Source organism: Pinus tabuliformis, chromosome Q (assembly GCF_031772625.1).
Source record: "Pinus tabuliformis cultivar Carrire ecotype Pingquan chromosome Q, CPIR1, whole genome shotgun sequence".
Classification (NCBI taxonomy): Eukaryota; Viridiplantae; Streptophyta; class Pinopsida; order Pinales; family Pinaceae; genus Pinus; species Pinus tabuliformis.
In genome coordinates this window covers 1306189087-1306215657 of record NC_142296.1, presented here as the reverse complement: position 1 = coordinate 1306215657, position 26571 = coordinate 1306189087, and the positions used below count along the sequence as shown (strand labels likewise).

Sequence of the window (26571 nt, the reverse complement as noted above, 5' to 3'; positions counted from 1 at the left end):
AAATTTTATCTGTATTCTTTTGGTTTATTTCTCCTACTTGTTAATTACAAACAAGTTATTTAAACATATAAACATCGAAATAAACACAATATAGTCTCAACCATCTACAGATCAACAACTGAAAGAAATAGCAAACACACAAGTGACACCGTTATTTTTGGACAACTTGTCTCTGAAAAAACCCAATGTGGGAAAATCGGTGCAACAATTCTGAGGGTTATATTATTATGCAGTATATCCTTGAGTACAACTGGGTGCCAAACTGGCTCACCCGACAGAGAAAAATAATCGGCAGTAATACCTCTCTATTCGGAAGCAGATATTTAGAAAATCTACCCCACGAAACCCTCTCCAGCACAACTGAAGCACTGCGTCAGCCCTCCTGGCCTCTGCGTCAGCCCTCTAAGGCACTACACAGCCTCTGGGACCCTCTGTGTCACTCCTGCTTCCCTTTGCGTGGATGATGCAGGCCCTCTGGCCTCTGTGTTGTCTTTGTTGGGCTCAGCGTGGCCTGCTCTGGATTCTGCGTGTGCCTCTCTACCTCTGTGTTGGTCTCTCGACACTATCTCTGCCTCTTTGTCTAGTACTCACTGCCCCTCGCCATTGATCATTGATTCGACTTTACTTAGCAACCCCGCTCTAGTAAATCGAATGACTAATCACTCTGGTGTGTTCTCAAACTAACCCTCAGGCCTCTTCTTATACTTTTCTTGTTGGTCCTTCAACGACTGAGATTACATCTCTAATCAACGACTAAGATTAGATTTGGCTTGATCCATGTCCTTTGGAACCTTCTAACCCAGTTTTATATTAATACCCATTAATATTTTATTTTTCCTAAATTTAGACTTAGGAACTCCATTAAAAATATTAATTATTTTAATATCTCCTAAACCGGGTAGAATTTGCCCAAACCTTTTTTGGGTCTTGGAGATCTCATGTGCTTTAGCCTCTCCACCAATTTTCCTGGCTAGAGCACATCCGATGCTATCCCAAATCAACAACCTCCATTGATGGGCCACCATAAACCTCTGGCCCTACCTACACTTTTCTCTACAACTGCTATTTTGGTTGTCCACAGTTCCACCATCGACCACCCCTATGCACCGTTGTGTCGCCACTGTCGTTAGACTTTCCTGCATCACACCTGCCATCCAACTTTGCCGCCGTCCGTAGCCCAACCCATCGTGCATCAATCATCGCTGTGTACTGCTCCTAGTGTACTTGTCATCAACCTTACATCTCATCTCATCTCATCAATGAATTTGCCAGCCCATACACATAAATCTTTACCTAACTTCTCAAATATTTTAATTTTTGGGAGGTGGTGTAACATTTCAAAAATCAAATTAAAATATGTAGAAAGGGTAAAAAAGAGGAAGAGAAAGTCCAGTTAATTAAGTTCATTTTAAAACCCAATTGAAAAAAAAAAAACCAATTTGAGGAATTTATGAAGGGGATTAAAAAAGGATCTTATTATATATAAAAATAAGAGGATAAAAATTCTCCAGGGGATATTAAACAAATAATAATAATAGAAAAAGATAGAAAAAAATCAAGTCAAGAGAAAGTGAAATATTACGATATTTAATAAAAAACAAGAGTCAATTTCTAGAGAAATTTGAAAATGATGAAGGAAGGAAAGATGAGTTCAACAAATAAGTTGACATTTTGGACAAAATGTCCATTTTGTTTATATATATATATATATATATATATATATATATATATATTAAAAAGAATTTGCAAATTATGTTGTCCAACATGTGGAAGATTACTTAGTACTGAAGAATATCAAGATAATACACAGACACAAATAAAAAGATTAGAGGAAGAATTCACAGAGCTTGAACAAAAAAACAATGCATTGGAAAAGAAATATGAAAATCTCGAAGACATATTTTGCAGTAAGTCAAAAGAAAAGTACGAAGAAATTTTGCACCTGAGGGACCATAATAAAAAAATTACTTGAACAGATCAAGAAGTCCAAGGTTAAGAAGCAAAAATTAAAGGAAGAAAATGAAATTTCTGAGAAGGAACTCAACAAGAGTCTATCAGAGAAAGAAGAAGAAATTTTGTACTTAAAAACCCTTAATTAAAGGTTATTAGAACAGATAAAAAATTTAAAAGATGGGAAAGACACTACGAATAAAGTCAACAATCCACAAAACAAAGAACTTTCATGTTTAAAAAATCATAACCAAAATCAACTTAATTAGATTAAGAAACTTAAGGATGATAAGAAATCATAGAAGAATAAATTCGAAGAATTTGTCGCAAAAGAAACATCAAAATCTCCAGACGTAGCAGTCCAAGTTGAACAAAAGGTAACAAACACAGATTCCATTCATTTCACAGTTTAGACAAATCCAAATCTAATTGAACTGAAGACATATTGAGATGTTGCAGTTTAGACAAAGAAAAATCCTAATGAATATTTTGTGACCAACTCAACAACATCAATATTTAAAGTATATCAAGAAATTGCGACATGCAAGATAAGGGAAAATCATACCACAAGAGCTCCTTATTGACATCTAAATCAACAAGTTCATATCATCATCATCATTAAGGAGTCTAGTTCAGTTCATCATCAACGTGTCCCCATTATCATCATCATCCAGGAGTAAGCATCAGGGAGTTCAGATCACCATCAAGGAGTCCAATCACATTATCCACGTTATACATCATTGTCAACAAGGAGTACTTATCATCATCAACAAGGAGTACACATCATCAACATCATAGAATACACATCATTCATCATTGATGAGTCCACATCAACATCCTCAAGGAATCCATATCATCAAGAAATTTACATCAACATCAATAAAGAGTTCATATCCACATCATTAACAATTCTATATCATTAACGAGTCGACATCATGAGTCCACATCATCAACAAATCCACATCATTATCAATGAGTCCATATTATCAACGAGCCCATGTCATCGACAAGTCCTCATTATCATCATCAACATCATCAACGAGCCCACATCATCATCATCCACGAGTAAGCATCATGTTGTTCTAGATCACCATCAAGGAGTCCAATCACATTATCCACATTATACCATTGTCAACAAGGAGTACTTATCATCATCAAGGTGTACACATCGTCAACATCATAGTATACGCATCATTCATCATTAATGAATTCACATCAACATCCTCAAGAAATCCATATCATCATTCACATCATCAAACATCAACATCAATAAAGAGTTCATATCCACATCATTAAGGATTCTATATCATTAACGAGTCCACATCATGTGTCCACATCATCAACAAATCCACATCATTATCAATGAGTCCATATTATCAATAAGGAATTAGGGTTAGGTTCATTAGACTTAGATTTTCTTCTCCAAACTCAACCTAGGTTTTTACAAATCATAGATAGTCCAATGTCAATATTAATTGAAACAACAAAAGAAACACAAGATATCTTTTTGAGATTGTGACAACTCCCTCTTGATCTTTGGCCTCCTTGCATCTAGACTGCAAAACAACCTCATCTTCAAGATGTCATATCTTCTAGAAGCTAGGGTTTCTTCTTTCAAGCGGAAGCAATCAGTCCCTTTTGTCTTGACAATTCTTCAAGATTGGTCTAGAGTATACAAACCCCAGATATTCATACTGTATCCAACTGTCCTAGGGATTTGTCCTAAGTCTCCCTCATATATGTTCACAATGTCCATATCAGCCCTAGGGTTTTGTTCTCAAACCCTAGGGTCAAACCCTTGCTTTTAATGTCCCAATACTTTCAATCTTATAATGTCAGCGACAACAATGGATGGCATCAAAAAAACTTTAGATCATTTTTGATACCACAAAATCTTCAACGCTGGAAACCCTTTAGGAAAACCATTAGCAATTGTTCTTTTGCAATAAATTTCATTAACTAGACCTATAATCATATACACAAGCAACTTCATCATCATTATGGACAAATATTTCTCTTTTAATGGAAATGATCAGGTCTGCCGAGTGTCGCGATACGAACAAGGCCAAAGAAGTGCTATTGTACTTTGCTTATGTGTACAACTACTTGAGGTATATAAATCCTATGTGACATCAAGTCAATGCTTGACGCATCATTCATCTGCCAATTTAGACCAGCATTACTCATTGCATATCTTGGTATTGAATGATTAGTCTAAAGTGTAATCAATCAATCCAGGGCTAGATCAACAACTCATACAACGTGTTATTATCAATATGCGGGCAGCTTAAATTAATTCAGAGTGTTAGTGATCTTAGATATCATTTTTGGGATTCAACTGCGTTAAGAAAGTCATTCATCTATGACCATTTCCATGAGAGGTATTCGTAATTGATTAATTTCTCATGATTTTTGAATAGTCCACTTAGCACTCATTGCATCGGGTGATGCTCACGGGGGCGAAGAAGTGGGATTGAAACTAGTGAAATGAATCACATAGCGTCAATCATCACTTCCAAGGCTTGCACCCAGTAACCAAGACTTCTTGGGAGGTCACCCATCCCAGATCGCCTCTGGCTCAAGCACGCTTAACTGTGGATTTTTCCTCACAATCAAGCCCACTTAGCTTGCTAACCCATTTGCAAAACCTTAGCAAGTATTATGCCTCATGAACCATTCAAGTAGAGCTCTGTTGACCACTACGTGTCAACTACCCATAGTAGTACACCCTGCTTTTTCGCAAAAGGGATAACACTTGATCGACCTGTTCGTGCCATTCGACTATCATCATCAGCCCGATCATGTTATGTTGTAAACCCAGTCTGCATGTGTAAATTGTAAATACTCTTAGCAGATCTAAGTCATGTATGTAAATTGGCTAGGCAAACCTAATTTTCTAGTGATAATCTACGTTTCGGAAGGTTTTTTGTCTCACCGATCCATGATCGGCAGAGTTTTCCTTCAGCCTAACCCCAAAGCTGGAATGAATTTTGTCATTAGAATCTTAGGGGAATCTTAGTGTGCTTCGAGTCTATGTAAAAGTAATTTGGAAATAATTCTAACTATTTCGTTAGGTTATTACAAATTGCTTGATCTGCTAGATTATAGTTATGTCGCAGAACTGGGTGGTCTATGAGGGTCTATGTCAAATGGGTTTTCCCCCTTGAGATGTAAAATTGTAAAAGTCATGATGTAAACTGTCTTGAGGGTTAGAAAATGTTTTAATCCCCTCATAGGTCCTAAGTCTTAGGTCCTAGGTGATTTTTCTAAAGGCTAAGTTCGAGGATCCAAAAATAAAAAATAAAAAAAAACAATAAAAAATAAAAGATATAAATAATAAAAAATAAAATTTAAAAAAATTAAAAAATTAAAAAAAACTAGAAAATAAAAAAATAAAATTTGAAAAATAAAAAATTGAAAAAATAAAAAATAAAATAAAATAAAATTTAAAAATAAATTAAAAAATAAATAAAAATTTGAAAAATAAAATAAAATAATAAAATAATAATAAGTCAAAGTTTTGAGAAAATAGATGCAAAGATTTAATTTTTTAATATATATTAAAATGCATTTAAAATTTTGACAGATGAGACTAAAAGGGATTTTGATCCTCATCGATGGTCGAGATCATTTTGACATGGATCACTCGAACTAGCCGTTGGGAAATTTTCCTTTAAATAGGGTGTCAGGGGTCATTTGAGATCAGATTGGATCTGTGAGTCTTGTGCTGAAGAAAACTCTCTTGTAAACTTTTTCTTGAGCAATAAAGAAAGACTTTGGAGTTGAAATCTTGCTGGTGTTACTGTGTTGGAAATGCTGTAAGATGTTTTATTTTGCTGCATAATTTTATTTTTAGCCATTTATAATAACTTGATGAAGATTGATCTAGGCACAGGTATCTTGTCTGATCTCTGGGGTTTGAATGATAGTTTAATTTATGAAATATAATGGCAGGTATCTCCATTTGATCTGAATTTCTTTGTTGTTTTGTCCCTCTATGTTAATGGTTGATTTAAGTTGTGTGCAGGAAATCCCTTTTTTAGATTAGCGGGCGTTAGGGGAAGTTCTCGGCTAAACCAGCCAACTCACGGATTGCATTTTCTGAAAGAGCCCTGCCAGTTTTGATCTCGGGCTTATCATTTCAAATTTTTTATGAATGCATGAAGGGTTTTCTGAAGCATCTCACATTAAATTTAAAATTCTGAACTTATTTCTGTGGATTATTGATAAATCTGGCTGCTTAGAGTTGTTAATCTGTAAATACTGTAATTATTTAGCTAGTTCTTAGGGATTTTAGAGTTTCATTTAATTTTTGCATTTTCAGGTTCTAGCTGTTTGTTTTCATTGTTTTCAGGAACGGGTTGTAGGTTGTAGATCTGAAGTCGAAATTTGATTTTGAAGCCAGATCTAGGCCTTGGAGGGTAAGATCTGGCCTCAGAAACTAGCTTTTGCAGGTGCATCATTTTGCAGTCCAAGGTTTTAGATTTTTGTTTATCTGGAGGTGATCTTACGTGGGTTTCTAAAGCAGAACATATAAATTTTATTCAGAAGTCTTTGAGGGTTTTACTGCTAAATTTAAAGCATAGATATAATCTGGAATTTTTCAAAATTTCTAGAGAAATTCGAGGTTTCCAAGCCATTTGTCTGCTGGGGTTTCATTTTCATAGGAAAATTTCGAAATTTTTTCAGGGTGTGCACTGTCCAAATCTCTAGATTTGCATCCATCAAACTACACCTCTGGCCATTCAAATCCATGCATATCTGCAACTCCATTTGCTTTCATGGAGACCATCCCACGCTGCTGCGTTTCTCTTTACTACTAGTTCATCTCCACGTAGCACACTCCTCAAACCCTCCGGCAGCCTCAGTTTTCTCCTCAACCAAGCGCTCCCTTTGCTCTTCATGCAACTCTCCTGTTTACGTAACCTCCTTCCCATTAAACTTTCTGCCTCACCCTCCTTTCTGTTCATATACAGTCCCTCAAATCCTTATTCCTCATTGCTGCCAGCTTTCCCTCTTTCCGCAACCTCCCATCGTTCATTCCCTTTAGCTCTAGACCCATTTAAAAATTTGAGTTTCTTGCTGCCCAAGCCCATTCGAGCTAGCATTACCTTACTCTCCATGCAATCCACGCTGCCATCCATGTCTCCTACGTAGCCTATGTCCACCATTGAGCTGCATGTAACGCCTCCCTGCAAGCGAAATTGTAAAAGAACCTTCCAGCTTCATGCTGCCATTTCAAACTGCAAGCCAAACCTGCGTTCCTCCCCTTGGCCTTCGCTTCAACTTTTCTTCCTTGCCGTCGACTGCACCTGCACTGCATACATACATAACAGCCCAAAAATTTCGATTTTTTTTTATATACGGGCTAGGGTCATATTTCATTTTGGTTTTTCTTTTTTACGTGCATTGGTTAATAATTTGTGCGGTATATATATATTTCTTTTAGTTAGACTTGAGATTTTCTCACCCCTTTTTTTATTATTTACTTTTATTTAGCTTAGGATTAAGTCTAGTTCTATTTTGATTTTAAACTAAGTCAAAATCTAATAAAAAACAAAAATTAAAAAAAATGAAATTAAAAAAAAAAATCATTAAAAGTTTTTTTTTTTTTTTTTTTTAAGGTTTGGATTTAGATAAGTTTCAGATTTTCATTTTTTTATGATGTATATACGTTAGTTCTTTTAGAATTAGATTTTTTTTTTTTAAATAATTTAGATTTATTTCTTTGCAGTTTTAATTCAGATTTAAATTTTGTTTATTTTGACCTTTTAAAAATAATATTAAAAAAAACTAAAAAATATAAAATATAAAAAAGCCATAAACAATAAAAAATAAAAATAAAAGTGTTATTTTTAGTTTTATTCAATTTTGATTTGTTTTAACTTAGGACTTCAACTTTAATAAAATTTTGATCTTAGTTTTGTTTTATTTTCTTTATATAAATATATCAAAAATCATAAAAAATAAAATAATAAAATCATAAAAAAAAGGTTTTCTTTTTTTTCCAGTCTCAGTGGTATTTAGAATTTAGATTTTATATTGTGTATATAAATTAGAATTTAGATCTTAGTTTTAGATTTCATTTTATAATATTTAGTTTTAAATTCCATTTCATTTGTATATGTTTAAATTTCATTTTCATTTAGTTTAAATTTTAGGTATTTTGATATAAGAAAAAAAATATATTAAAATATATAAATTTTTTGAAAAAAGCTTAACAAAAAAAATTGAAAATTCATTTTTGGTGTCTTTTTGTGGTATCTATGTTCCGCTTCTTTATAATTAAATGCGCTTAAATGTTTGTCTAAAGTTAGCTATATGAAAATGGTAACTAGTCAACGTTTAAATTTTATGATCACTTAAAGCATTTGATTTTTCTCGAAGTTTAATTGCTAGAACATTGTTAAGCATTGTGCATCTTGCATCACTTGGTTTACTTGATGATAAATGATTGTTTTACAAAGTTCATATTACTGCAACATCTAATAAATAATCATTTAATCATTAATTCCATAAGGCATTGGTCCATTAATTTCTAAAATCAATCAGGTGCTAAATTGCCTTGTTGTGTCTCCCAACCCAATTGGTCCACGGTCTTCATTCATCCCATAGGGTCTACCCCCCTTAGCCTCGGGAGATGGCTTAAACGGAGAGATAGGGGATCAGGGTGATAGCCCCCGGTCTGAGCGTTGTCGTGACAATCTGTGTGACAACATTTTTTGGCGCTGTTGCCGGGGATAGAGTTTTTCTGTCCTTGGCATTTCAACGACATTCATCTTCTCATTTCTCATCATTCTTTCATATTTCTCATCTCTCATTTGAGCTGACAGAGTCAACATTTTTTGGCATCATTTGGATCTTTTCATCGCCTTATCTTTCGTCATATCAACGACTTCTCTTCAGTTCGTTTCTTGTTTGGGTGGCGACTCCATTTTATTTCTTTTATTTTTCCCAGGCAGGAAGCCTCCCTCATGTCTGCTTGTTGGTTGCTTTTTGGATCTTAGAATTAGATTCATTGTTCAAGTGGTGACTCCACTTCTTTCATCTCTTGATTTTCTTGAGCAGAGATCTCTTTCTATCATCCATTTGGTCCCTCATTATTCATCATGGATTATTCGTTTAAACCATGTCATTTTACTGATGATCTCTATGATTTTTCGGAAGTGGCCATTTCTAAATTACCTTTGTTCTCAGGTGGTGGTTAAGTCGCTGTTAAAAAGAATCTAGGCTTATTGTAGACCCCCTCAGTATAATCATGAAGATGTCAAAATGCGTCTTTTTGTCCTTTCTGTCAGGCCAGGTAGTAACTCTCCAAAGGCAGAAAAAACTGATTTGTGTGTTTATTCCATAGGTATGTTATTGTTTTATACATTAGGAGTGATTGTTCAGTTCATCTTCCAATGACTGTTCACATTCCTGATTTATTTATTTTACAAATTCCCCAATCATGAAGATTAGGTGTTAACATTCCCCCCCTTAATCTGAAGGGACGTTGGTGAGTCCAAGCATCATTCTGAATCGTTCAAGCTTTTCCTTTCCAAGTGCTTTGGTGAAGATGTCTGCAATTTGCTCATTTGTGGAACAATGACGGAGATGGATTGTTTTGGCCTCAACATGATGTCGAATCAGATGATATTTAGTATTGATATGCTTTGTTCGATCATGGAATTTTGGATTCTTGGCCAACTTTATTGCAGAGGTGTTATCAATCATGAGTGGAGTTGATTGTACTTGTTTTACCTGCAAATCTTCAAGAATTTTCTTGAGCCACACAATTTCTTTCGTTGCTTCAGCTGCTGCCACGTATTCTGCTTCAGTTGTGGAATCTGCTGGAACTGATTGTTTGCGTGATCTCCAGGAGACAGCTCCTGATCCAAGACTCATAGCATATCCTGAAGTAGATACCCCAGTTTCTTTGTCTCCATCGAAGTCTGAATCAGAGTATCCAATCAAGCTAAAGTCGTCCACCTGTGTATACTTGATTCCAAGGTCTTGAGTTCCATTCAAGTACCTTAGAACTCTTTTTGCAGCAGACCAATGTCCCTCACAAGGCTTTTGCATGAACCTGGAGAGGATTCCAACAGTAAATGAAATGTCTGGTCTGGTAGTAGTGAGGTAGATGAGACTTCCTACAAGCTGTCTATACTTTGTTGCATCCTCAAATTCCTTTCGTTCAATAGATGTGAGCTTTAAGTTTTGTTCCATTGGAGTAGAAAGAGGATTGCACTCTGTCATGTTGTTTAACAAATCTCCAATGTATTTCTTTTGAGAAAGAAATATGGATTTTGGATGTTGGGTTACTTCAATGCCAAGATAGTAATGAACATAGCCCAAATCAGTCATTTCAAAACTTTTCCCTAATTCCTTCTTTATCGATGCAATGTAGCTTTCATTGTTCCCTGTCGTTAAAAGATCATCTACATATACCACAATATACACAACTGTTTTGCCAACTTTCTTGACAAATAAAGTTGCATCATCAAGATCAAAATGATTGAAGTTGAGTTTCAGAAGATGCTCAGTTAGTTTTTCATACCAGGCTCGCGGTGCTTGTTTGAGGCCATACAAGGATTTCACTAGTTTCCATACTTTATGTTCATGTCCTTTCACAGCAAATCCTTCAGGCTGGGACATAAAAACATTCTCTTTTAGATCTCCATTCAAGAATGCAGTTTTTACATCCATTTGATGGACTTTCCAACTGTTTTGAGCAGCTAGTGCAAAGAGTGTCCGGATGGTGGCCCATTTTGCTGTGGGGGCAAAAGTTTCCTCATAATCGACCCCTTCCTTCTGTGCAAAGCCTTTTGCCACAAGCCTAGCTTTGTGCTTGTCAAGTGAGCCATCAGCTTTGTATTTGTTCTTGTAGACCCACTTGCAGCCAATTGGTTTGGTTCCAAATGGAGGATCAACCAGCTTCCAAGTGCCATTCTTTATGAGGGCATCATACTCCTTTTTCATCGCTTCTTTCCATTCATCATGAGAAGCAGCTTCTTTGAAGGAAGTTGGTTCAAAATCGGTAGACAAGTTCAATTCACAATCATAAGTAACATCCATATCAACAGGTGAATTAGAGTCATCTACATCACCTCCATTTTGTCAGTTTGAATTTCTGGTTCCTGTTTTTCCAATTTCGTCAGGATGAACACTTTCAAGTGTCTTTGTCAGCCACTTTGGGGGACCTTTCTGAGATGGTCCAGGCTGCTCTGTTGATTGAGTTGGGACTGAATCAAGATTGAGTCTCCCAATTCTATCAATTACATCACTTAAAGCATCATCCGTTGTTGGAGTTTCATGCAGGGGAGATTGTTCTTCAGAAGAAGATTCCACATGTTGATCTAGTATAGGAATCCCCCCTTCAAGATGTGGAATCTGATTATCAAATTCTTGAAATGATTTCGTTTTTGCGAATCTATCCAAGCGATCAAGTTGCCACTCAACAACATTGTCAGATTTGGATGATTCAAGAAAAATGACATCTCTAGATACAACAAACTTTTTATTTACTTCATCATAGAGGCGGTATGCTTAGAGGTGTTTGAATACCCCAGGAAGATACACTTACGACTTCTAGCACCAAGTTTGTTTCTATGTACCTTTGGTATCAAAGCATAACAGGTGGAACCAATGATCCTGAGATGTTTTACCGAAGGAACATGTCCATACCACAATTCATAAGGAGTCTTGTTTCTTATAGCATTAGATGGACATCTATTCTTTATATATGCAGCACATAGAACATCATCAGCCCAAAACATTATCTTTACATTTTTGAAGAAAAGCATGGATCGTACCATATTCAAAATTGTTCTATTCATTCTTTCTGCTACACCATTCTGTTGGGGATTATAAGGAACAGTTGTTTGATGTTTGATCCCATGTTGGCGAAGATAGTTTTCAAATTCATTTGATGTATATTCTTTTCCATTATCAGTGCGAATAGACCCAATATGAGATTGTGCATCATTTTCAATCCATTTATGAAAATTCTTGAATGTTTGAAAAGCATCAGATTTGTTCTTCAATAAATAAACCCAACACATTCTGGTGTAATCATCAATAAATGTCATGATATATTTATTTCCATTTGCAGAAGGAACAGGCATTGGACCACATAAATCTGAATGAATGAGTTCAAGCTTCCTATGTGCTCTTGAATGTGAATCATGAAAAGACTGTTTGCTATGCTTTCCTAGAATGGAAGCATCACATTGCTTATGTTTCCTAGGAATTGTAGGCAAACCAGCAACACCATTTTTCTTCAATAAGCGGAGACTGTCATAGTTTAAATGTCCAAATCTAGCATGCCATAATAAACTTGATGGAAGTGTACCTTCTTCATGATGAGAAATATATGAGAAATGTCGTGCATGAGCAGAGGTTCCTTCCAACACACACTCCCTTCCACAACTCATTGAAGATGAGGGTGTGTTTTATCATCCGGGACCATTCAGGATAGTTCTCCTTGCCAGTGAGAACTATTCCTACCATAGAGATGATTGAATGCATTTTGTAAAAAAATACTTCTGCTGAAAAAAATTCCTTACGTTACAGCCTTATGCACTATATTTTCTTCAAATCCCTCTAATGTTTGATAGAAGCATCAGCATTTCATTGTACATATCACTTCAATATATCACTTTAATGCCTCTTTTTTTACCATTCAAATGATAAAAAAAACTGTGCAATACTACTATGTTTTGAATGATATATAAAACGCGCAATACCACAAATGCTTTGATATATAAACCACTTTGAAAACAGCGCAATACTTTGAATGATATATAAACGCTTTGAATGATATAAATTGCGCAATACCATGAATTCAACAAACGTTTTGAATGATATACACTGCGTAATACCATGAATTCAACAAACGTTTTGAATGATATACACTGCGTAATACCATGAATTCAACAAATGTTTTGAATGATATACACTGCGTAATACCATGAATCAACTGCGCAACACTATGAACTCAACTGCGCAACACTATACCAAAACCGCCATCATAAATATACACTGGAATTAAAATCACGCTCTTGTCATTTATCAGCATTCTCAAGCTTAAGGGACACATTATACCTCCTCGCAGAAGACAAATGCGAAGCCTTTTCATGTGGAGTCTCTGCCTCGTCGAGGGTTAAAGTCTGCTTGGCAAGTATGCAGCCCATTTGTACATGAAAAGGAGTTCCAATCACGCAGACGAAACCTTAAATCCCGCTGCCATTTCCAACCAAAGCTTAAGTTTCTTTGAAAACTCAATCATTTCCTACTACTGCATAATTTATCAAAAACTGTAATTTAAAGTCCACTGTAAAGCTTAAATTACATGCTATATTCGAGCATTTCCTATTGTGTCCAGATCATGTTACACATGTAATTAAAGTTCAAGCAACAGCCAACTACTGTCTCACAAGCCAACGCTCAACGTAACAAGCACTGAGCAGAATGGAGGAGTCCACAAATGGAAATGAAAATGCGGCTCAAAAAAATGTTGCAATCTTGGATTCCAACAACAGTCGTATAAGCGAAACTTCTAAAAAATCAAAGTACTTGACAAAAAAAAACTTTCCAACTGGTAAGAGGATGAAAACCCTGAATCAGGCAGCGTTCAACGATTGATGAAAACCCTGGATCAGGCAGCGTTCAACGATGGATGAAAACCCTGGATCAGGCAGCGTTCAACAGTCCAGCTGCGCATGGAATCTCTCAGAACGGTGAGAGCGTTAGGTGAGAGAACGTTAACAACCATGAGCGTTAGGTCCAACGCATCTCTGGGCAGCGACAGAGGCAGAGCAGTGCAGTGCATCATCATTTCTGGGCAGCGACAGAGGCAGAGCAGAAGGGAGTTACGATTATTCTTAGGACTGGCTCTGATACCATGTCAGGCCAGGTAGTAACTCTCCAAAGGCAGAAAAAACTGATTTGTGTGTTTATTCCATAGGTATGTTATTGTTTTATACATTAGGAGTGATTGTTCAGTTCATCTTCCGATGACTGTTCACATTCCTGATTTATTTATTTTACAAATTCCCCAATCATGAAGATTAGGTGTCAACACTTTCTTTAGAGGCTGATGCTTTGAATTGGTATAACAATTATCCTAAGGATTCTTTCACTTCTTTACAAGACATTGTCGATGCTTTCAAAGATAGATATGGTGATCCAGATAGCTCGCCTTGTGCCCCTAAAATTGTGCAACAGAATGAAAGTAATCTTATAAAAGGTCCAGTTGTCGATGAAAGATTTCAAGACAATTCTTCATATCAAAATGTGCCATCCACCTGTACCATTGCAGACCAAATCCATGATAGTGGAAAAGCAGGGACAAATTATAAAATCAGTGTCGACAATGAAAAGGAAGATCAGAAACGAATTATACAAGAATTAATGCTGCTGGTAAAAAATATGGAGATCAATCAAAGTAATTACACCAATGATGTGCGAACTTTATGCACCCACCTGGAAAAACGCGATAAGGAGATGGAGATCATGCAAAATCAGCATGCTAAGGAAATTGAGGCCATGAAGACTAATCATGACACATAAATTAGTTTTATGCAAAGCAAGTTATTAGGCTTAGAGGAAAATATGACGACCATGAAAGCTATTCATGATAGGGAAATTAATTCTATGCAAAATAAGTTATTGACCATGGAAGAAGACCATGCCAGGGAAATCAGTGCTATGAAGGTTGAACACTCTAGTCAGATGGATGCCATTAAAATACAGGTTCAGAAATATCAACAATGGTCAGAGGATGAAAGAAATCAGGGAACGTCAATAGATCAGGAGCCTCCTTATCTGTTGCAACAAGCTCCATCTTATTATGAGGTCCTTTGTTCCATTGAGAAGTGGATAATTGAAGGTGACCTGGATAAAAGGAGAATTAATAATTAGTTTGATGCTCACACGGTTAATCCACCAGTCATTGAAGATCAAGTTATAACTCATGGCACCTGTGAGATTGATCCATCATCCTTGACAGGGTAGATGCAGAATGAAGAAAGACACGTCATGCATATCTTACATACTTCATCTGAGAGCTTTGAAGCAGAAAGTTCCACGTCATCAGTGATATAGCCTGCCAAGAAGAAAAAGTGCAAGCAAAAGAAAATGAGAAGAAGATTTGATGCATCAGACGGTCGCGAACAACTTGATTTTCAGATAGGAAAAAGTCCTACCGTATGCAGAATAGGACATGGCACATCCGAGAAGCAACCGACAGATTTACCTGAAAGCAGGCAAATGCTCAGTATACACTATATTGAACACATCTGATGCCATGGGGCATCCTCTGTATTTCTAACCCTGCTCCTTGTTTTTTCAGCGTTTTATTTCTGTTTTAGGATTAGATTTACTTTTCCAGATAGTTAATAAATGAAGAGCTTATATCTTTCATGTGCTTAATGTTATATGCTGATTTTTTGGACGGACGCTACTTATGTTTTATTGTGTGTTGCGTGGATGCAGATTCTGGATTCTCACATTCCTACAGTGCAACATGTCCTCAAGTAGAGCCAGATGTTGACCACTACGTGTCAACTACCCATAGTACTACACCACCTTTTTTTCGCAAAAAGGATAACGCTTGATCGACGTGTCCATGCCATTCGACTATCATCATTAGCCTGATCATGTTATGTTGTAAACCCAGTCTGCATGTATAAATTGTAAATACTCTTAGCAGATCTGAGTCATGTATGTAAATTGCCTAGGCAAACTTAATTTTCTGGTGATAATCTACGTTCCGGAAGGTTTTTTGTTTCACCGATCCATGATCTACAGATTTTTCCTTCAGCCTAACCCCAAAGTCGGAATGAATTTTGTCATTAAAATCTTAGGGGAATCCTAGTGTGCTTCGAGACTATGTAAAAGTAATTTGAAAATAATTCTAACTATTTGGTTAGGTTATTACAAATTGCTTGATCTGCTAGATTATAGTTAATTTGCAGAACTGGGTGGTGTATGAGGGTCTATGTCAAATGGGTTTTCCCCCTTGAGATGTAAAATTGTAAAATTCATGATGTAAAGTGTCTTGAGGCTTAGAAAATGTTTTAATTCTCTCATAAGTCCTAAGTCCTAGGTCCTAGGTGATTTTTCCAAAGGCTAAGTTCGAGGATCCAAAAATAAAAAATAAAAAACAATAAAAAAAAAATTTAAAATTTAAAAAATAATAAAAAATAAAAAATTAAAAAAAAAAATAAAAAAAACTAAAAAATGAAAAAATAAAATTAAAAAAATAATAAAGTAATAAAAAATAAAATAAAATAAAATTTAAAAATAAGTTAAAAAATAAATAAAAATTTGAAAAATAAAATAAAATAATGAAATAATAATAAGTCAAAGTTTTGAGAAAATAAATGCAAAGTTTTAATTTTTTAATATATATTAAAATGCATTTAAAATTTCGACAAATGAGATTAAAAGGGATTTTGATCCTCATCGACGGTCGAGATCATTTTAACATGGATCACTCGAACTAGCCATTGGGAAATTTTCCTTTAAATAGGGTGTCAGGGCTCATTTGATATCAGATTGGATCTGTGAGTCTTGTGTTGAAGAAAACTCTCTTGTAAACTTTTTCTTGAGCAATAAAGAAAGACTTTGGGGTTGAAATCTTGCTGGTGTTACTCTTTTGGAAATGCTGTAAGATGTTTTATTTTTCTACATAATTTTATTTTTAGCCATTGATAATAGCTTGATGAAGATTGATCTAGGCATAGGTATCTTGTCTGATCTCTGGGGTTTGAATGATAGTTTAATTTCTGAAATATAATGGCAGGTATCTCCATTTGATCTAAATTTATTTGTTGTTTTCTCCCTCTATGTTAATGGTTGATTTAAGTTGTGCAGGAAATCCCTTTTTTAGATTATTAGGCGTTAGGGGAAGTTCTCGGCGGAACTAGCCAACTCCCAAATTGCGTTTTCTGAAAAAGCCCAGCCAGTTTTGATCCCGGGCTTATCATTTCAATTTTTTTATGAATGCATGAAGGGTTTTCTAAAGCATCTCACATTAAATTTAAAATTCTGAAAATATTTCTCTGGATTATTGATAAATCTGGCTGCTTAGAGTTGTTAATCTGTAAACACTGTAATTATTTAGTTGGTTCTTAGGGTTTTTAGGGTTTCATTTATTTTTTGCATTTTCAGGTTCTAGCTGTTTGTTTTCATTGTTTTCAGGAACAGGTTGTAGGTTGCAGATCCGAAGTCGAAATTTGATTTTGAAGCCAGATCTAGGCCCTGCAGGGTAAGATTTGGCCTCAGAACTATCTTTTGCAGGTGCATCGTTTTGTAGTCCAAGGTTTTAGATTTTTGTTTATCTGGAGGTGATCTTACATGGGTTTTTGAAGCAGAACATATAAATTTTATGCAGAAGTCTTTGAGGGTTTTACTGCTAAATTTAAAGCATAGATATAATCTGGAATTTTTCAAATTTTTTGGAGAAATTCGAGATTTCCAAGCCATTTGTCTGTTGGGGTTCCATTTTCACAGGAAAATTTCGAAATTTTTTCAGGGTGTGCACTGTCCAAATCTCCAGATTTGCATCCATCAAACTGCAGTGCTGGCCATTCAAATCCACGCATATCTGCAACTCCATTTGCTTTCATGGAGACCATCCCACGCTGCTGCGTTTCTCTTTACTGCTAGTTCATCTCCACGCGGCACGCTCCTCAAACCCTCCGGCAGCGTCAATTTTCTCCTCAGCCCAGCGCTCCCTTTGCTCTTCATGCAACTCTCCTGTTTACGTAACCTCCTTCCCATTAAACTTTCCGCCCCACCCTCCTTTCTGTTCATATACAGTCCCTCAAATCCTTATTCTTCATTGCTGCCAGCTTTCCCTCTGTCCGCAACCTCCCATCGCTCATTCCCTTTAGCTCTAGACCCATTTAAAAATTCGAGTTTCCTACTGCCCAAGCCCATTCGAGCTAGCATTGCCTTACTCTCCATGCAGTCGACGCTGCCATCCATCTCTCCTATGCAGCTTCTGTCCACCATCGAGCTGCACGTAACGCTTCCCTGCAAGCGAAATTGTCAAAAAACCTTCCAGCTTCACGCTGCCATTTCAAACTACAAGCCAAACCTGCGTTCCTCCCCTCAGCCTTCGCTTCAGCTTTTCTTCCTTGCCGTCGACTGCACTTGCACTGCATGCATACATAACAGCCCAAAAATTTCGATTTTTTTTCTATATACGGGCTAGGGTCATATTTCATTTTGGTTTTTCTTCTTTACGTGTGTTGGTTAATAATTTATGTGTGCTGTATATATATATATATATATATATATATATATATATATAGATATTTCTTTTAGTTAGACTTAAGATTTTCTCATCCCTTTTTTTTATTATTTACTTTTATTTAGCTTAGGATTAAGTCTAGTTCTATTTTGATTTCAAAATAAATCAAAATCTCATAGGCTAAAAAATAAAAATTTAAAAAAAATCATAAAAAGTTTTTTTTTTTTTTAATAATTCAGATTTATTTCTTTGCAGTTTTAATTCAGATTTAAATTTTGTGTATTTTGACCTTTTAAAAAAAAAAAAAAAAAATTCTATAAAATATAAAATATAAAAAAGCCATAAACAATAAAAAAATAAAAATACAAGTGTTATTTTTAGTTTTATTCAATTTTGATTTGTTTTAACTTAGGACTTCAACTTTAATAAAATTTTGATCTTAGTTTTGTTTTATTTTCTTTATGATGATGATGATGATGGTTAACGTCCACTGAGACCAAATTGGTTTATCGGACCTATAATTTTCTTAGTTTTTAATTATATGGTTCCTCGTCTTTCTTGGCGAGATTAGTGTTGTAGCTTTCTTTTTTTTATCTACAGTCTTCCAACTTTCTTTATCTTGCATCTCCTTCATCTCTTCTGGTTCTTAGGACATTGTTGTCTTAGCTTCGCGATCTATTGTGTTCGTTCTTTTGAAGATAGTTGGAGAAGAAGTTTGGTCTAGGAGATCTGCATCGCTGTTAAATGAAGATGTATTTTGTGCGGTATTCGAATCCTCATAACTGTTGATTTGTTGGGCGGGGCTTTCTCCTTGCTTGTCTTGAGAGTTGTTTCTTTCTTGCCCGATTTCTTGTGATTCAGAGTTTTCTCTAGAGTATTCTTCTTCGATGACAGTGTAGTGTTCTTTTTGTGCTCCTTCCCACCATGTAGATCTGTGGTGGTTTTTTCTAGCAAAATTTTTCTCGGAGGCTTCTGGGCAATTTTTGGCTAGATGACCTGTCTCAAAGTAGGATCGGCATCCGAAGAGGACACTTTCATAATCAAGTTTCTGGTTCCACACATAGTCTTTACTTGTTAGGTTTATTTCAGTTGGGAATCCGACGCTGAAGTCCATTTCCACACAGATGCGTGCATAGGTGGTTCTGGCATATTCCTCTGTTTCTGGACACCTGCAGTAAAATTTCCCAATTGCATTTCCGATGGCTTTTAGCGAGGAGAGATTCCAAAGATGCAAGGGTAGGCTTGGCAATCTCACCCAAACTGGTGCTGAGGTTATGACTGTTGTAGAGGGATCGAATGATGGGTTCCATGGCTTCATGAATAGGCCTGATTTTTCCCAAAACCAAGGGCCGGAATCTAGAATACATTGTCTACTTTCAGGATTTTCAAATTCTACTATAAAGAAACCCTTAGCACAGGGGTAGATATTAATTTCATCAGAAATGACAGGCTTCCATACCTCCGAGATCCAATTGTGGAGAGCTGTCAGCTGCGGCCAAAAACCTTTGAACAAGCAGATTAGGGCACTTTCGGAAAACTTCAAAGCCTCATCAAGTGAGGCCTGGACCACCTGGATAGTGGGAGCTAGGGCTTCACTGACGATATGGGCAGGAGCTTGCCCTCCAGAAGCTGATGAGCCACCAGCTATTTTCGCGAAGCTGGGAGCCATATTTTACTTGCCCGTAGAACCCAACCGCAGAGAAATAAGGCAGAAGATAAGATTAGATCTAGATCTAGCTGTAGAAGATTAGATCTAGAACCTAGGCACCTAGATCTAGATCTAGCCGTTAAAGATTAGATCTAAAACCCAACTATGAAGGGAAATGGAATCGCACATGACATTACCTTCCAGAATACAGCTGGACCTGCAAAGCATCAGGCGGTGGCCCTGTGCGTTCGATCAGATCTTGCCACTCAAAAAGTAAGTTGGGTCGTCCCCAGAGAGGGCAAGACTAAATGCCGGCTCTCAGGCACCAGCAAACCGCGATCTGCGAAGCACAAGAAGCATGACCATGGAGTAAATATATCGTACTGTACTGATACGATTCACTGTTAATTCGAAGGTCATCGTAGGAAGGCTCACTCAGAAGGCGATCCCTTGGAAGTAGCCTCGCAACATCGGGTGGAAGTTTCACATGCCTATAATACTCAGAATAATCAATCTGAGGCATTTTTCCGGCCTGTAAAATCTCGAAGCTTCAGAGTGATATAAAATGGCAGACAAGAACCTGCGAAAACAGAATCCCGCTTAAGCGAAAACAGAGAAGGGCGGAACCCTCAAAAATCATAAAAAAAAAAATAATAAAATCATGAAAAAAAGGTTTTCTTTTTTTCAAGTCTCAGTTGTATTTAGAATTTAGATTTTATATTGTGTATATAAATTAGAATTTAGATCTTAGTTTTAGATTTCATTTTATAATATTTAGTTTCAAATTCCATTTCATTTGTATATATTTAAATTTCATTCATTTAGTTTAAATTTAGGTATTTTGGTCTATTTTGATATAAGAAAAAATAATAATAAAATATATTAAAATATATAATTTTTTTTGAAAAAAGCTTAACAAAAAAAATTGAAAATTCATTTTTGGTGTCTTTTTGTGGTATTTATGTTCCATTTTTTTATAGTTAAATGCGCTTAAATGTTTGTCTAAAGTTAGCTATATGAAAGTGGTAACTAGTCAGTGTTTAAATTTTATGATCACTTAAAGCATTTGATTTTTCTCGAAGTTTAATTGCTGGAACATTGTTAAGCATTGTGCATCTTGCATAACTTGGTTTACTTGATGATAAATGATTGTTTTACAAAGTTCATATTGCTGCAACATCTAATAAATAATCATTTAATCATTAATTCCATAAGGCACTAGTCCATTAATTTCTAAAATCAATCAAGTGCTAAATTGCCTTCTTTTGTCTCCCAACCCAACTGGTCCACAGTTGGTCTTCATTCATCCCATAGGGTCTACCCCCCTTATCCTCGAGAGACGGCTTAAACGGAGAGATCGGGGATCAGGGTGACAGCCCCCGGTCTGAGCGTTGTCGTGACAATCTATGCGACAACAAGCTCCCTTCACTCTTATGTATTTAAGTATTGAGGGCCTTTCGCAGTGCATTATATTAGAATCATTTTTGGGATTTAACCGCGTTAAGAAAGTCATTCATCTATGACCATTCCCATGAGAGGTAGTTGTAACTGACAAATTTCTCATGATTTTTGAATAGTCCACGTAGCACTCATTGCATCGGGTGATGCTCACATGGGTGAAGAAGTGGGATTGAAATTAGTGAAATGAATCACATAGCGTCAATCATCACTTTTGGGGCTTGCACCCGGTAATTAGGATTTCCCGGGAGGTCACCCATCCTAGATCGCCTCTGGCTCAAGCGCACTTAACTGTGGATTTTTCCCCACAATCAAGCCCACTTAGCTTGCTACCCCATTTGCAAAATCTTAGCAAGTATTGTGCCTCATGAACCATTCAAGTAGAGCTCCCTTCACTCTTATGTATTTAAGTATTGAGGGCCTTTCGTAGTGCATTATATTAGAATCATTTTTGGGAAATGAGAATGACTACCTCTCATGGAAATGGTCATAGATGAATGACTTTCTTAACGCAGTTGAATCCCAAAAATGATTCTAATATAATGCATTGTGAAAGGCCCTCAATACTTAAATACATAAGAGTGAAGGGAGCTCTACTTGAATGGTTCATGAGGCACAATACTTGCTAAGGTTTTGCAAATGGGGTAGCAAGCTAAGTGGGCTTGATTGTGGAGAAAATTCCATAGTTAAGCGTGCTTGAGCCAGAGGCGATTTGGGATGGATGACCTCTCGGGAAGTCCTGGTTACCGGGTGCAAGCCCCAAAAGCGATGAGTGACGCTATGTGATTCATTTCACTAGTTTCAATCCCACTTCTTCACCCCTGTGGGCATCACCCGATGCAATGAGTGCTAAGTGGACTATTCAAAAATCATGAGAAATTAGTCAGTTACAACTATCTCTCATGGAAATGGTCATAGATGAATGACTTTCTTAACGCAATTGAATCCCAAAAATGATTTTAATATAATGCACTGCGAAAGGTCGTCAATACTTAAATACATAAGAGTGAAGGGAGCTCTACTTGAATGGTTCATGAAGCACAATACTTGCTAAGGTTTCACAAATGGGGCAGCAAGCTAAGTGGGCTTGATTGTGGAGAAAACTACACAGTTAAGTGCGCTTGACTCAGAGGCGATCTGGGATGGGTGACCTCCCAGGAAGGCCTGGTTACCGGGTGCAAGCCCCGGAAGTGATGATTGACGCTATGTGATTCATTTCACTAGTTTCAATCCCACTTCTTCACCCCTGTGAGCATCACCTGATGCAATGAGTGCTAAGTGGACTATTCAAAAATCATGAGAAATTAGTCAGTTACGACTACCTCTCATGGAAATGGTCATAGATGAATGACTTTCTTAACGTAGTTGAATCCCAAAAATAATATCTAATATAATGCATTGCGAAAGGCCCTCAATAGTTAGTGATCTTGACAGAATGTGTACCCAATCATGTGCGATTCTTAACATGCAACCATCTATTGTCACCAGAAAACAGGCTATGCCAATGTTAGACCAAATCCCTTCTCATCATTGCCAAGAGTCTTTCACTAAGACAATTATCTTGGCATCAATTTTTTTTTTATGAAAATTCCTCAATCTTCCTTAGTTTCCTTTCCAATAAGGTCAACGAAGACCTACCTTAGGCTTCAGATTTCATTGAAACCTATGATCCTAGCTTCCTGGTCCTGCAAATAGCTTTCATATAAACAAAAATATGAGATCAGAAGATTTTTCAAATTTCTTTGAGTAGATTCCATAGGTCGGATCCTTTTTCAATGAGCAGACACCTTTTAATGTATATATGGAACAAAAAACCATCAATATGACATCTCTGAATCAAAAAACGTCTCAAATTTCCTCAGGGATCATACCAGTTATATCTGAGAGTATAGAGATTGCATGAAATAAAATTTGGATCAATTTGCAGACTTTCGATGGGCTTGATTTCCAAAAAAAATTCCTTTTCATAGTTAAGACCTTTCTTCAAACTTGACATTATTCTACTGATCATTTTATGAGAGAAATCCGACCTCCTCCAACTTACACTTACTACAGGGACGAGTCGAGAGAATGTGCTTCAGATTTCGCAGAAATCCCGCATCCAACTGCAGAGAATAAATTGAATGAACCATCGAGATACTGGTACAGGAAATTCACTTGACAAAGCTCAGATCCACAGTTACAAACTTCACACTATTTCATGTAGGTAAGATGTATTAGGATTACAAGAATTCGTCAGAGAATGGGTTCCTTGGATGATAGAGATGTGATGCCTTAACCGAGCCACAGGTGCTAGGATCTCGTATATGAATGCAACATAATTTATTGCATCACAGAGTGTTATAAAAAGGCTTTCTTGATATCTAATGCCATAGAACACATGAAAAAAAAAAGAAAAAAAAAATTGATGCAAGATTAGCATATTTCCACAGTAACTTGAAATCATGAGAGCTCGCATACCATAGACTTCTAGATTTCAGCCTTCAAAGATAGGACTAAGCCTCAGCCTAGAGATCAATTCTCAAATAGAGAACTTAGTTTAGAATCAATACCACATACCTGAATTTTAATCTCAAAACTTCAGATCAAAGCCACTGAACATGAGTAGGACTTGGACCTTAGCTCAATGGATCAGCCCTCAAACCTCGAATCAAATCATATTCAGAGTTTGGATTAATGAAACAAACTTCGGTCTTATTGCAAAACTGCCCATATTCTTATCAACTTGTCCGAACTTTTATCAACTCGATATTCTCTTCAAACTGCCCTTCAACCAACTTTGATTCCATGTTGAAATTCTAGGATACCTACTAGAATTAGGTTTTTATTCACCTGATAACTACTTCAATGATCAATTAAACATTAGATTTGACATAGCATTAAATTCCATATCATTTAGGAAGTTATGCAGAAGAAAGACATCAACTAATAAACATAAAAGAGCAGTAAATTAACCATGAAATAATGACACAAGAGACACAAAAGTTAGTCACGCAGCCAGGGAAAAACCCACAAGGGGAAAACCCATAAATTATTCTTCCTTATGAGAGAGAGAGAGAGTTTCCAAATTCATCTATACATCATAAATAATAATAGCATAATTATAACCAAACCAGTAACCGGAATCATGATGAAGTGCCATGTTAAAATTCATGTTCCTGAAATTTCAGCCCTCCCTATAATTTCAGCCATAGTTTTAAAACTGGAACAGGTGACTGGACTGGTCCACCTAATAAACCGGGTTTCAAACCAGAACTGGTTAGATCTCAATGAATCGGTTTTACAAAAACACATGAAATAATTATTTTTTATTGAAAAAACTATTTTTAAGATTTAAAACCATGATTCCAAACCAATAGACACAAAATATGCAAAATTTTCTCATATATATACCATGTAAAGGTGAATTTATCAAAATGGCACCAAGTGCAATACATATCAGCAACAAAATATATAATTAATGAGGCTCTAAATGGTCTCTAGAATTCAAAAATAAAACCTACAAACTATGGGGCCATTGGCCTACTACAAATCTAGATATATGATATTAGTGATCAACATTATCACTTGAAACTTCTCATCATGATCAAACCCAATTGGTTGAGTCTCGACTCCCAAACTTTGCAACTACTTGAGTCACTTCTCTATTGGTTCAGTGACTTGAGTCTCAAACTCCTAAAGGTATTCTACCCTAATATGCCCTATTACTTCATTTGGTGCTCCACATGGCTTTACATGGCCTCCTATCCCAGCCAAGTGTTGTTTGAACCGGTTAATACCCCCTCCTGCAATAGATTTTTGACAATATTTGCAGATCATTTTTCCATCAATCATATCACAATGAGCCCATACAGTATCCTTGGCTTTTGGAGGCACGATGACTACTACTTAGCTCAAACTCTCTGTTGTTCCACGACTCCAGCAAAAACTCAACACTCTCTAAGCTCCCAATCAAACTCACACGTGTGAGACAAATGAGAGGGGCAAGCTCCTTTTAAAGGTTTGGAGAGGGTGTTTTTGGAGGGAAACAACCCTTATTTTCCCCCCAAAACACCTTGGAACCTTCCTAAATCGGCCGGTTAGGACCGATTTTTGTGAATTTTGGGCGAACAGGAGGCATAAACCTGATTTTTGTACCGGTTTGACCCGGTCGGCCAATGAACCAACTAGTTTGACCAGTTTCTGGTTCAAGCCGACCAGTTTCTAAAACACTGATTTCAGCCTCCTGAAATTTTGGTCTCCTTGCAAAATTTCACTCCTGCTGTAATTTCACTGGATCATAGATGGATAAGACAAAATTGATGTGTCCAAATGAGGAAAAATAATCTCCTTTATATAGCACTCAAGTGGGGGTCAAATGGGTGCCTTTGAGGGACCCAACCGACCTAATAATTTTGGAGGCAAATTTAAAAATTCAAATTTCTATTTATTTTTCAAGATGAAAATGCCACCATGGCTACCATATTTTTCAACAGTCAGAGCCTGTAAACTTGGGCATTGAAGCGTTCTTCCAGTAGCAACTGGTAAATGGGGTGTTGGTGCGTCCGTCAGGTTGTAGCCTGTAAACCAGGGTTTGGAGCCTTCCTCAATTGTAGTTGAAAATAATGGAAGTTGGAGCTTCCTATTAATGTACTTATTGAAGAAAAATATTAAGAAGTGTTCGGTGGTTTTTCTCCATGAAGAGTTTCCACCTAAAAATCTTTTTTGTCTACTGTCTTGATTTTGTGCATTGTTGAATGGTGTTAATGATTGTTTATATTTAATTAATGCTAATAATGTTTAATGCTCTGAAAAGTTAAAAATATTAATTGAAGTAAGAAATACTAATTCCCCCCCCTCTTAGTATTTCCAACACATAGTAGATTCGCCATAGGCACCTTTCAACTACATGTTTGATGCCTTGGGAGTGTTCTCTATAATTGGATTTCCTTCTTCAAGACCACCCTTTATTTTACCCATTATGGCATCTAAACTTCCTAGGTATTTGTTACTATTAATGGGCCTCTTTGCCAATAGCATAGGGCACTAAACTTGAATTTTCTAGGAGCTTCATCAAATAGTTCAATGCTAGATCAATCAAATATATTGACAATTAGTGTCGATCTCTTTACTTGTGTGAGGTTATGACTCTGACAATAGATCTTGTGGGATTCTTCTAGGCCTTGTCCTGTTAGATTGATTTCCACCTTTTTCCATCTAAATTTGGTTCTTTAATGGTGCTAGGAAATAGGCAGATCTTCTAGCAAGCTTCACAATAGGCATTAGATCAATG

General features: G+C 36.3%; 1 protein-coding gene across 7 annotated transcripts in view; it reads left to right on the top strand.

The window, feature by feature from the left end:
• The window catches only part of LOC149224631 (uncharacterized), a 447397-nt gene that overhangs the window by 234623 nt on the left and 186203 nt on the right, over nucleotides 1–26571 (top strand). The gene's annotated exons all lie outside the window — the stretch shown is intronic.